Source organism: Triturus cristatus, chromosome 5_1, assembly GCF_964204655.1.
Source record: "Triturus cristatus chromosome 5_1, aTriCri1.1, whole genome shotgun sequence".
Classification (NCBI taxonomy): Eukaryota; Metazoa; Chordata; class Amphibia; order Caudata; family Salamandridae; genus Triturus; species Triturus cristatus.
The window spans coordinates 961,029,858-961,039,023 of NC_140587.1; positions in this window are offsets into that span (position 1 = coordinate 961,029,858).

Below are 9,166 nucleotides of genomic sequence, written 5' to 3' on the forward strand. Positions count from 1 at the left end.
ATACTGCTGAGTGAAGTAGATGTGTAAACAAGTTCAGTTTCTGGGAAACTAAAGCAACATTGTCGTACACGCAAATATATGCAAAAGGTTACTTCTGAAAAATAGGACAATGTAAGAAATAAGCCGCTTCGCTACATGGGCCTAACTCAGGAATATAACACCCACTCCTCGTACTAAGGGTCGATAAATAAAAGCTATCTATAAAACTAGCAAAATTTTAAACATTAAAAAACTACTCTTTAAAACATCTAAAAGCTATTCAGAATCATTCTAAAAATTCTGCAAGCCATGACAATATGTTAGCTAAAAAAAGCCTTAAAGCTGAAATAAAATCATCTAAAAGCAAGCTTCCCTTAAAAATAGGTCATAAAAGTCTTAGGAGTTAATGTACTGTTCGAAATCCAAAGTACTCAGAAAGCCATGGTCCCTTGAAGAGGGAGAAAAAACCCAAAAGCTATTTTGGTTTGTTTAAAAACAGGCCAAATCGTTCCCACGCTGAAAAGCCAATTTTATTTTATGTGTTCTGAGTGGTAGACGCAACATTGCCGTTGCCCACAACTGCAGACAACGATCCCAGAGGTGCACCTCAAAGCAGATTTATGGAGCAAAGAAGATTCCATGCAATTCCCACAGCAGCCGCTGAGGGAGGTGTTGTTACACATAGGTGATCCACAGAGCTGCTGTTCACATCACTAGGAGCTGAAGCATCCCAAGGTGGCTCTAAGAATGTGTTCATCATCAATGGAATATGCTGGGGACAACAATACACATGGGCCTTTAAGGGGTCCATCAGTACTTCAATGTCTGGTGGCGCAACCAATTCTGATCCAAGACATACATCCAGGACGCATTCGTGGCTCCAAAGCAGACAGCGGAAGACAGGTTGTATGCAAGCAAGCCAGATAGGACTGAAGGATAAGAACCAATGCTCGTTCAGTTCTTGAAGCTGAGGTGTGCCGTAGAAGTATTATATGTGCTGTATCTCAGATGAGGACCTTGCAACCTGGAGATCAAATATCTTTGGCCAAAGTTAAGGCGACATCCTTTTGAAAAAGCATGGCTTTCAGTTTACTCAGAGAATCAAACTATATGTTGGAAACATTTATCGAAGTCCATAGCGCTGCCTCCCTAACCGTGTGGGCAGATGGAAACAGTACTTGTGTACAACAATTAAAGGTCACTAGATAAGCGATGCCCAGTTCCATTCCACAGCAACCATGATCATTCAGCATCAAATAGCTCCCATCCGAGAGCAGCCTGAACACAGGATGAATCACAATAGCTGGAGAACCCTTCAGATAAGACAAGTTTGCTACCGAAGCATTGCATGCCCCGTGGAGAGAAATGTCCTTGCAGACTAAGGAACCGCTTAAAGCATCCTCACGATTGGATCCACTAAGGAAAAACTCTGTGTCCCCATTCCTGTATCTAAACCTGAACGGTAATTCCCAATACTCATGCACATAACCTTGCCCTAGCGCTTCATATCTGTCTACCTGCTGGTTTTGGAGACAATATGAGAATTGGAACATCGTGACCGGTAGGGTGATGTAAGCATGGATTATCCAGTCAGTGGATGGTGTCTCAGCCATTGTGAAAGATAATTGGTCTAATTTCTCAATGTGCAGCATGGTATATTTTGCATCTCTGCGAGCCATTATTATCTGTCTTTCTGTTAGATCGTATGTCGGCAACAGACTTGTACTATTGATGTAACGCAATGGCACGTGGCCAGAATGAAACGTTTGTAATGTCCAGCTCAGTATTACAATTGACTGTAATTGCGACTGTCCATGTTGTAAAATAGACATGTCTTGCTGCATTATGTCAGTTGCGGAAGACACTATGTTGCCCAGTGAATAAATCCTGGATGATAATGTGGTCATACCATTGTCAACCACAGCCAAAGCCTTTTCTAAGTTAACCCTGTTGATCTCAAGCAATCTCTCAACAGCTTCCTGTTGAGAAATGTTCTACAGCTCATTGTATATACCGATCAAAAAGCGCTTTTGACGTGGGTTCTGGGGACCTAATAAAAAATTCTTGAAATCCATGTCATCGGAAAGAAAAGAGAAGTGTTGCTTCATTTAGGAAATTGTTGAGGTTTTTAGCCACTCTAGGCACAACTTCCCAACGCTATATGACGTCACCACCCCGAGTGTACTATTTGTACATAGCGCTGATCAGGCCTATTGATTCTAAACCCTTTGGTGTTATCCAGGAATCTAGACTAAAACCTATTTGTGTCTGTCAGCCAAACCAACCATCCCTTCCAATTGGGATCTGATGTATTCAAAGAACCATTGCGTATCATGGTATCTAGTGTATCCTCATTGAAGTGTGTTAAGTGCTGCCAATTCTCAAAGAGTGAGAATGCAGGAATACGCTGTTTGTTCAAATCCTTCATTTATTCTGTACCAAGACATGAAGTTTGTTGCACAGTTTTGTTCAGGAAAGTCATTTAATGTAGTATGAAGTATGCTCTAAATAAGGCCTCAGTTCCCTGAACCTGCCATTGTCCCCCAGATAGATTTTGTGTCTATAGTGTCTTGCCAAAAGTCGAAACACTGTATAGACAGTTGGGAAATAAATAAAGCAGAGTATATAGCTTGGTGTTTGTAAACATGTTTTTCTTTGCAGGTCTATGTGCAAGCCAATAATAACAAGGCTGGGTCTGATGTTTAAAATCTGAAAAATAAGGAAACCTTTGTGCAAATGTCTTTGACTTACCTTTCGGCAGTGTTCCCATTGTGTATAATTATAAACAGAGCGTGGAATACTACCGTTATACAAAACATGGTGACCATAATGTTGGTAGCAGAACATGTCTCCATAGTTAGATGTATCATCATACAATTCATCATTAGAAAATGCAGCTGATTGCTCTAGATCTGCAAGCAAATTATGCACAGTTTCAATGTTCCAATCATCAGAGAAAGTATTGGAGGTGATGATATAATTTAAGGAAATAAACAAATAAGGGATTTGTAATAATTCAGTAGGACCATACACATTGTACGATACCCTGTCACAAACAATTCCTTCAGGTACTGGAACTGCTGTAATGTTTACCAGGGACAGGTCCCTCAGTTAACGGTGCAATGATGAATGTCATTTAAGAAACAAGTTCACGAGTTGTACTGCGGAGCGTTCTGGGAGAAAGTGTCCATTCAGAAGAAGGAAAAAGACAGTTACTAAACCAATCCAAAGCACGAGGAAAAGTAATCCAATTATTATTCAGAGCTGTATCCAGGGAACAACAAAGTAAGTCTTTTCAGCCAATGATAGAGAGCATACATTTGTAGCTTGCAAGGGAGAGGCGGTGTTGGCAGTTCAGGTTCATTTGGATCCGATGAGAAATTGTCAGAATGCACATAGTAGCCAGACACCATCCATTCTATGCTTGGCAGCTTAGCAGGTTTGTAGGACTGGTAGATGACTCGGTATGTGGCGTGTTTACATAGACATCAATTTTTCGAATTTAAATGTATGTACTTGTTGATTCTACAGTTGTAGTTGTTTCAAAAGGGAGAAGTATTATTTCATTGTTGTTTGTAGCTTCTCTTTGGAGAGTTGAATCTTCAGTTGTTATTAATGTTTCCATCTGAACTTCCTGTACAGTAGAAAGAGGAGTGCTGCGGCTAACCGGAAGATCACATGGCCTACTGTTGAGAATGGGCCACATAGTGTGGTTTGATCAGATCAATTGAGATCAGGACAGGTACAGGCACTTAGTATGATTTCCTAATTTATTTTTTGTCCACTATCTTTTCTCTGACCAGGTCCCCAATCTAGGGGACCCAGCAGGCCTTGCCAGAACTACCTTCACTTCTCCAGTGGCGCTGCGTTTTACTTGGACATTGCTTTGTAAGGCCCGGAATTCATCGAGTTCCTGTAAAACAGCCAAACGTTCATTGATGTCAAATGGGGTTTCAATCAACACTGTGCTGAAGGACATAAGCCCGTGGCAGGCCTTCTTTCAGCTTTGCCACTTATTTCCAAAGCATCTTGTGCTCGACTGTGCAACCTTGGGAACCTCTAAATCCATTATGGCCCCAATAATGCAAATATGTGTTATAAGACTGGACACAGTAAAATTAATCACACACAATTAGTGTGGGGAATTCACGATCCGTATTTTGCAGTGCCAGTATCAGAGCTTTTAGTTCCGCAAGCTGTGCCGTACAGTGCGTGTCTTCCCAGGACGAAACTTTCCGTCATGCATGCGCCCTTTTAAATTTGCGCATGCCATGAAATATTGCGGTTTTGTTCCTACGGCTGGCTGGGCAGAACCATTGGTATAAATGATACATCCATAATTTCATTCGATAGAGGATATTCTTGTTCGTACTGTAAGAATGCTTGTGTTTGTAATGTGGAGTCAAATCTATAATCTACATCTGTTTCAGCGAGAGAGTTAGCCCATTGACTGCATTGTGGATGTAATGCTTTAGCATTTGGGATGCTTGCTTTTGTAACGGCCTCTAGAGTTGGTACCAGGGTCACAAAAATTAAGAATTTGCTCTGCGCTACTGCTCTAACCCTCACTACAGCAGTCTGTACTGCTGTGAGTATTTTCTCAGTTGGTGCAAAGCACAATTCTGCATTCGTATACAAATGGGATTTCTATGCAATAGGGACTTACCTTACCTTAATTGAAAGTGATATATGTGTACCCAGTTGGTCCAGCGACTACGTGGATAACCTGGTAAACTGTATTAACATGTGTAAGTAAATGTGTAAGTAAATGTTTAGAAGCTATCATGTCAGCTTGTATGGAACGCAGAATATCTGTATGTTCCTGTGTTCGATGATGTACTGAAAAATCAGGTCTAATTAAGTCATAGAAAAGTTTCACCCTTTCTGCATAATCCAAAATGTATTTCCTGCCAAAATTAAAAAATCCTAAAATGGACTGTAGTCTTTTCAGTCGTTGGAGGTTGGAGCAGTGCACATTTTTCTGAAAACTGTGTCACCAGGCTTTTTCCTTCACTTGATAACTTTTACCCTAGAAATAGGACACTGAGGTAGTCAATTTTTATTTTTAATTGAATGTGTAACCTAGGTGAGCAAACCGAAGGATTATGTGGTTCACTCTAGCCAAGTGTTCCATTTATTCAGATAGAGGTCATCTACATAAGACAATGCCTCCTCATCAAAATTTTGAAGTAACTCTGTTACCCTGGCTAAAAACAACCCGGGGCAGTTCTTACACCCCTGAGATAATCGACAAAATTGGCGTTGAGAACCTAGCGCGGAGAATACTGTCAAATACTTGCTCCCAGGTGTTATATTTTGGCAGAAAAATCCATTTGAGATATCGAATGTTGTTTTGTATTTTTGTCTCACGATATTTCTTATTCATTAGTGCGGCACTATTTGCATTTTGTACTGCAAATGTGCAAGTGGAAGCCTTCGAATTTCTATAGTCTAAGAAAAGACAATATGAATTATCAGGTTTCATTGCTGGAAACTAGGGATTATTCATAGGTGAGGTACAATTCTCCATCACACCCTGGTACTCAAGTTGATCTAGGATCTCCCGGACTTGTTTCTTTGCTTCATGCTTTAGTGGGTATTGTCTTTGTGGTTGAGGAATCGATTTTAATGGGATTTCATGATGAGGTTACACATCGCCCCACCCAACATGATTGTGGTAAATGGCAGGAGTCCACTCCTGCGCGTATGAATTTTTAATGGATTCTGGTACGAGGTCGGAGAAAGCAGGTAAAATATCTTTTTCCCCATTGGGCAGTTCACTACAACATCAGGTGGCCAGTCCTTTTCGGCCAAAAGAATGTCGTACCCATATGTCAGGTTTTCCCAAAAGACACCCTTTACTTGCCTGGGTATGTCCTCCTCCATTTGGAGCATTATTTCGAATAAACGATGTGGGACACTTACCCTTGTATCAGGTGTTTCCACTGTGATGTGCTACTGTCGCCAGATAATCCATCGGGTTCCAGCGAGCTATTGTGACTTCTGCCACGCTGTCTAGCATTGTCACTGCCCATTCCCCATTCAGAAGTAGAGTCCTCAGTAGCCTGGCCATTTCTAATTTTATTCCCGGCTACTTTCTTCTTTTTAAATTGAGGTTTAGAATTCTTTTGTATGTCTTCCTGTGCAATGTGTTTCCCTTTTCAGCTGGACTTGCTCTTACGATCTGTGTTATGACCGTCCGTCTCTCTCAAAATGTTTTTGGGATGACTCCTGAAAGAAACGAGAGGAACACGTATCAGTATCCTGATACCTGTCAGGATTCCTAATATTGTCACGGTTTCTCAAATTGCATTTTCTCTCTGTGTGGTTCTGTTGAGGAGACCCACCCCATTAATGTGTTTTGTTTGGTTTATTTTTTGTTTCTAATCCCATTTCTTCTTTGTGGAATTGGGTGCTTGTTTAGAGTTATCCTTTTTAGACTTGCTCTTAACTATTGGTTTCCCAGGTCTAGTTCCCAGATTATCTCTACTTAGTGAAGCATATGTTTTTTCGATAATCTTAGGCAATTCTTGAAAATGCTGTAATGAGTGAATTTTCTCAGGCGTTGGAATATACCCACCGCTACTGCCTCCCCTTTTATGTTACTTAACATAATGGCAGATACCTGGTCAAAATTGCTCATCAATTTCATCCCCAGGTCTAGGGCAGGCTCTGCCCCTTATTCATTCTGTATTTGTTTCAGTACGTCTGGTATAACTGCTATTGAAGGGGTACCATGATGTTGGAAATGGCCCTTTTTGAAGGGTTATCCCCAAACTTTTTGATTCTTCCTCCTATTTTTTCCTGACCGGTTTGTGTTGGTTTTAGGACTCTGGGCACTTTACCACTACTAATCAGTGCTAAAGTGCATATGCTCTCTGTGTAAATTGTGTTATGGATTGGTGTTTCCATGATTGGATATTTGATCTACTTGTTAGTCCTTAGTAAAGTGCACCGAGTGTGCCAGGGCCTGTAAATCAAATTCTACTAGTGGGCCTGCAGCACTGATTGTGCACCCTAATGAGTAGCCCTAAAAAGGTAACTGAGACCTGCCATTGCAAAGCCTGTGCGCAGTTTGTAACTTTAAATCAAAAAACAGAGTGGGGACAAGGAGCTAATTAGAAAGAGGTCCTGAACCAATGCTCCTAAGATTGATACAAAATCACAATGGATGGTTACAGTTCCTTCAAAGAGAGGGATTTACAGCAGATAGATAAGCTGTAAAGATAGGGAATGTCTCCAAAGGATAGGTGAGTGTGTAGAGAGGAGAGAGAGTGTACTCCTTTGTATGGTACTTGGTGCCCTCACACACCCTTGCGAGTTTATAGCGTCATCATTGGGCAAGGTTGCTCCTCGTGGGGGTGGCGCTGCAGTCCCTCACGGGCCCTTGTTAGGGGATCTCTGGCGGAGATCTCTTTTCAGGAGTTGCCGCATTTGTGTCTGAGGGTGTGTGGGTTGGGGAGTGATAGTGAGTGGAAGTTAAAATGAGCCAGGAGGCCCTAGTAATTTATTCAGAGGACCCCTGGTTCAGGGGAAACAAGACCAAATAGAATCCCACTTCTCTCAACCCGTGTAGTGTGTGACTAAAATGATTTTGAGACAAGGGTCAACATGTTTCGCGCCGTGAAGTGGTCCCTAGTGGATCCCAGAGCGCTTCATCAGGACCAGATAGAAAAAAGAATAGCGAGAATCAGGAAAAGGCAACCTATATTCCCGTATATATCCTAATTAAGGTTTGTTCGACAATTATTGTCAGAGGACACGTTATTGTACGTAAGTCCTGTTCACAGCCTAAAAGGAGACAAAAAGATGGGGTGGGGGGAAAAAAACAAGGACACGAAAGCATAGTAACATATCAGTTGTATATGGTACTCATAGTCAAGAATGGAATCACATGTGCACATAGTGTGCCCAAGTGCTGGGTGCATGAAACATACAATGGACGTGTGCACGCCTCTTAATTCATGCATTTCAATAGTGGTGCTGAAGGTGGCCCTACGCAAAGGTGAGACGGAGCGGTCGAGTATATCATGTTCATCGTGAACGGGAATGCACAATGTGAATGATGCCGCCGCGATGTTATGGTGGTTGAGGAGATAGTGCGGATGGTATTTATCCATAATCACTGTGACTAATGGATAAAAATGATGGGGGACGGTATCTCATGCGATCATACCAAAAGATGGTGGTGGCTGAGGTGGATGTGCATGGCAACCCAACTCTGGGATACAATATCCTATCACTATCATGAAACCCCGGCCTGGGGGGGTGGCGGTGCGTGGAGGTCAAACTGGTGATGGTGTTTCCCCAAGCGGAGTGGGCATGGGGGTAGCACCCACTGAGTGGAAGGCAAGTCACAAGTGCGACTAAGGCGCATCTAAAAGGTGGTGGAATACTAAAAGCACCCCTAGGTGCGATATACATGCCATACCAACTCAATAAATGAAAGCGAAGAAAAGGGAGAAAGCCTACCCTCCCTGGATAGAAGAAGGGCTCCGTCGGCGGTACCACGGAGTGAGGCTATAAATTCAAAATAGGGAATGCAAAAAGGAAACATTAGCGTTGCCGTAAGGAGAAGCTTACTGGAACGGTAGGATAAGGGGGAGAGAGAAGGGTTACTTACTAGAAATCCTGCCTCGTGTAACGGGAAACCTACCCGTACTGCCGGTAGCATTATTGACAGGGAAAGTGCTGAATTAAATACAGTTATCGGGACGGTCGAAGGCTACAGGTGATGACGTCAACCCGCTGCGTGTAGGGAGGGAGCTGTAAGCTCTACGGGGAATGAAGCGGCCATATTGGAATGGTTAAGAAAGGGAGGAGAAGCAATATAGATTTGCTGAAACGCAGTATTAATCCGCAGCGGGATAAAGAAGTAGTCAATAAGTTACTAAAATAACTACTCCTGGAGTATGACAAGATCGGGGATATTAGTACCCTCTTTCTAAAAATAGTGGTGTAAAGTCGTAATGTTAAAGGAATGTGACGGGTGACGGGAACGGCTGGTAATGCAAGTGGATCAGTGATTCTTAGGACCCAATATATACCAAAGACTAAAAGGGGTGTGTTTCCTCACCCGGATCATTATAAGTTCGGTCGTGGATAAAAGAAAGATGTATTATGATGACATGGTAAGATACCGTCAATACATTCATAAAAAGGTATGGCTAAGATTATAGCGTAGTGT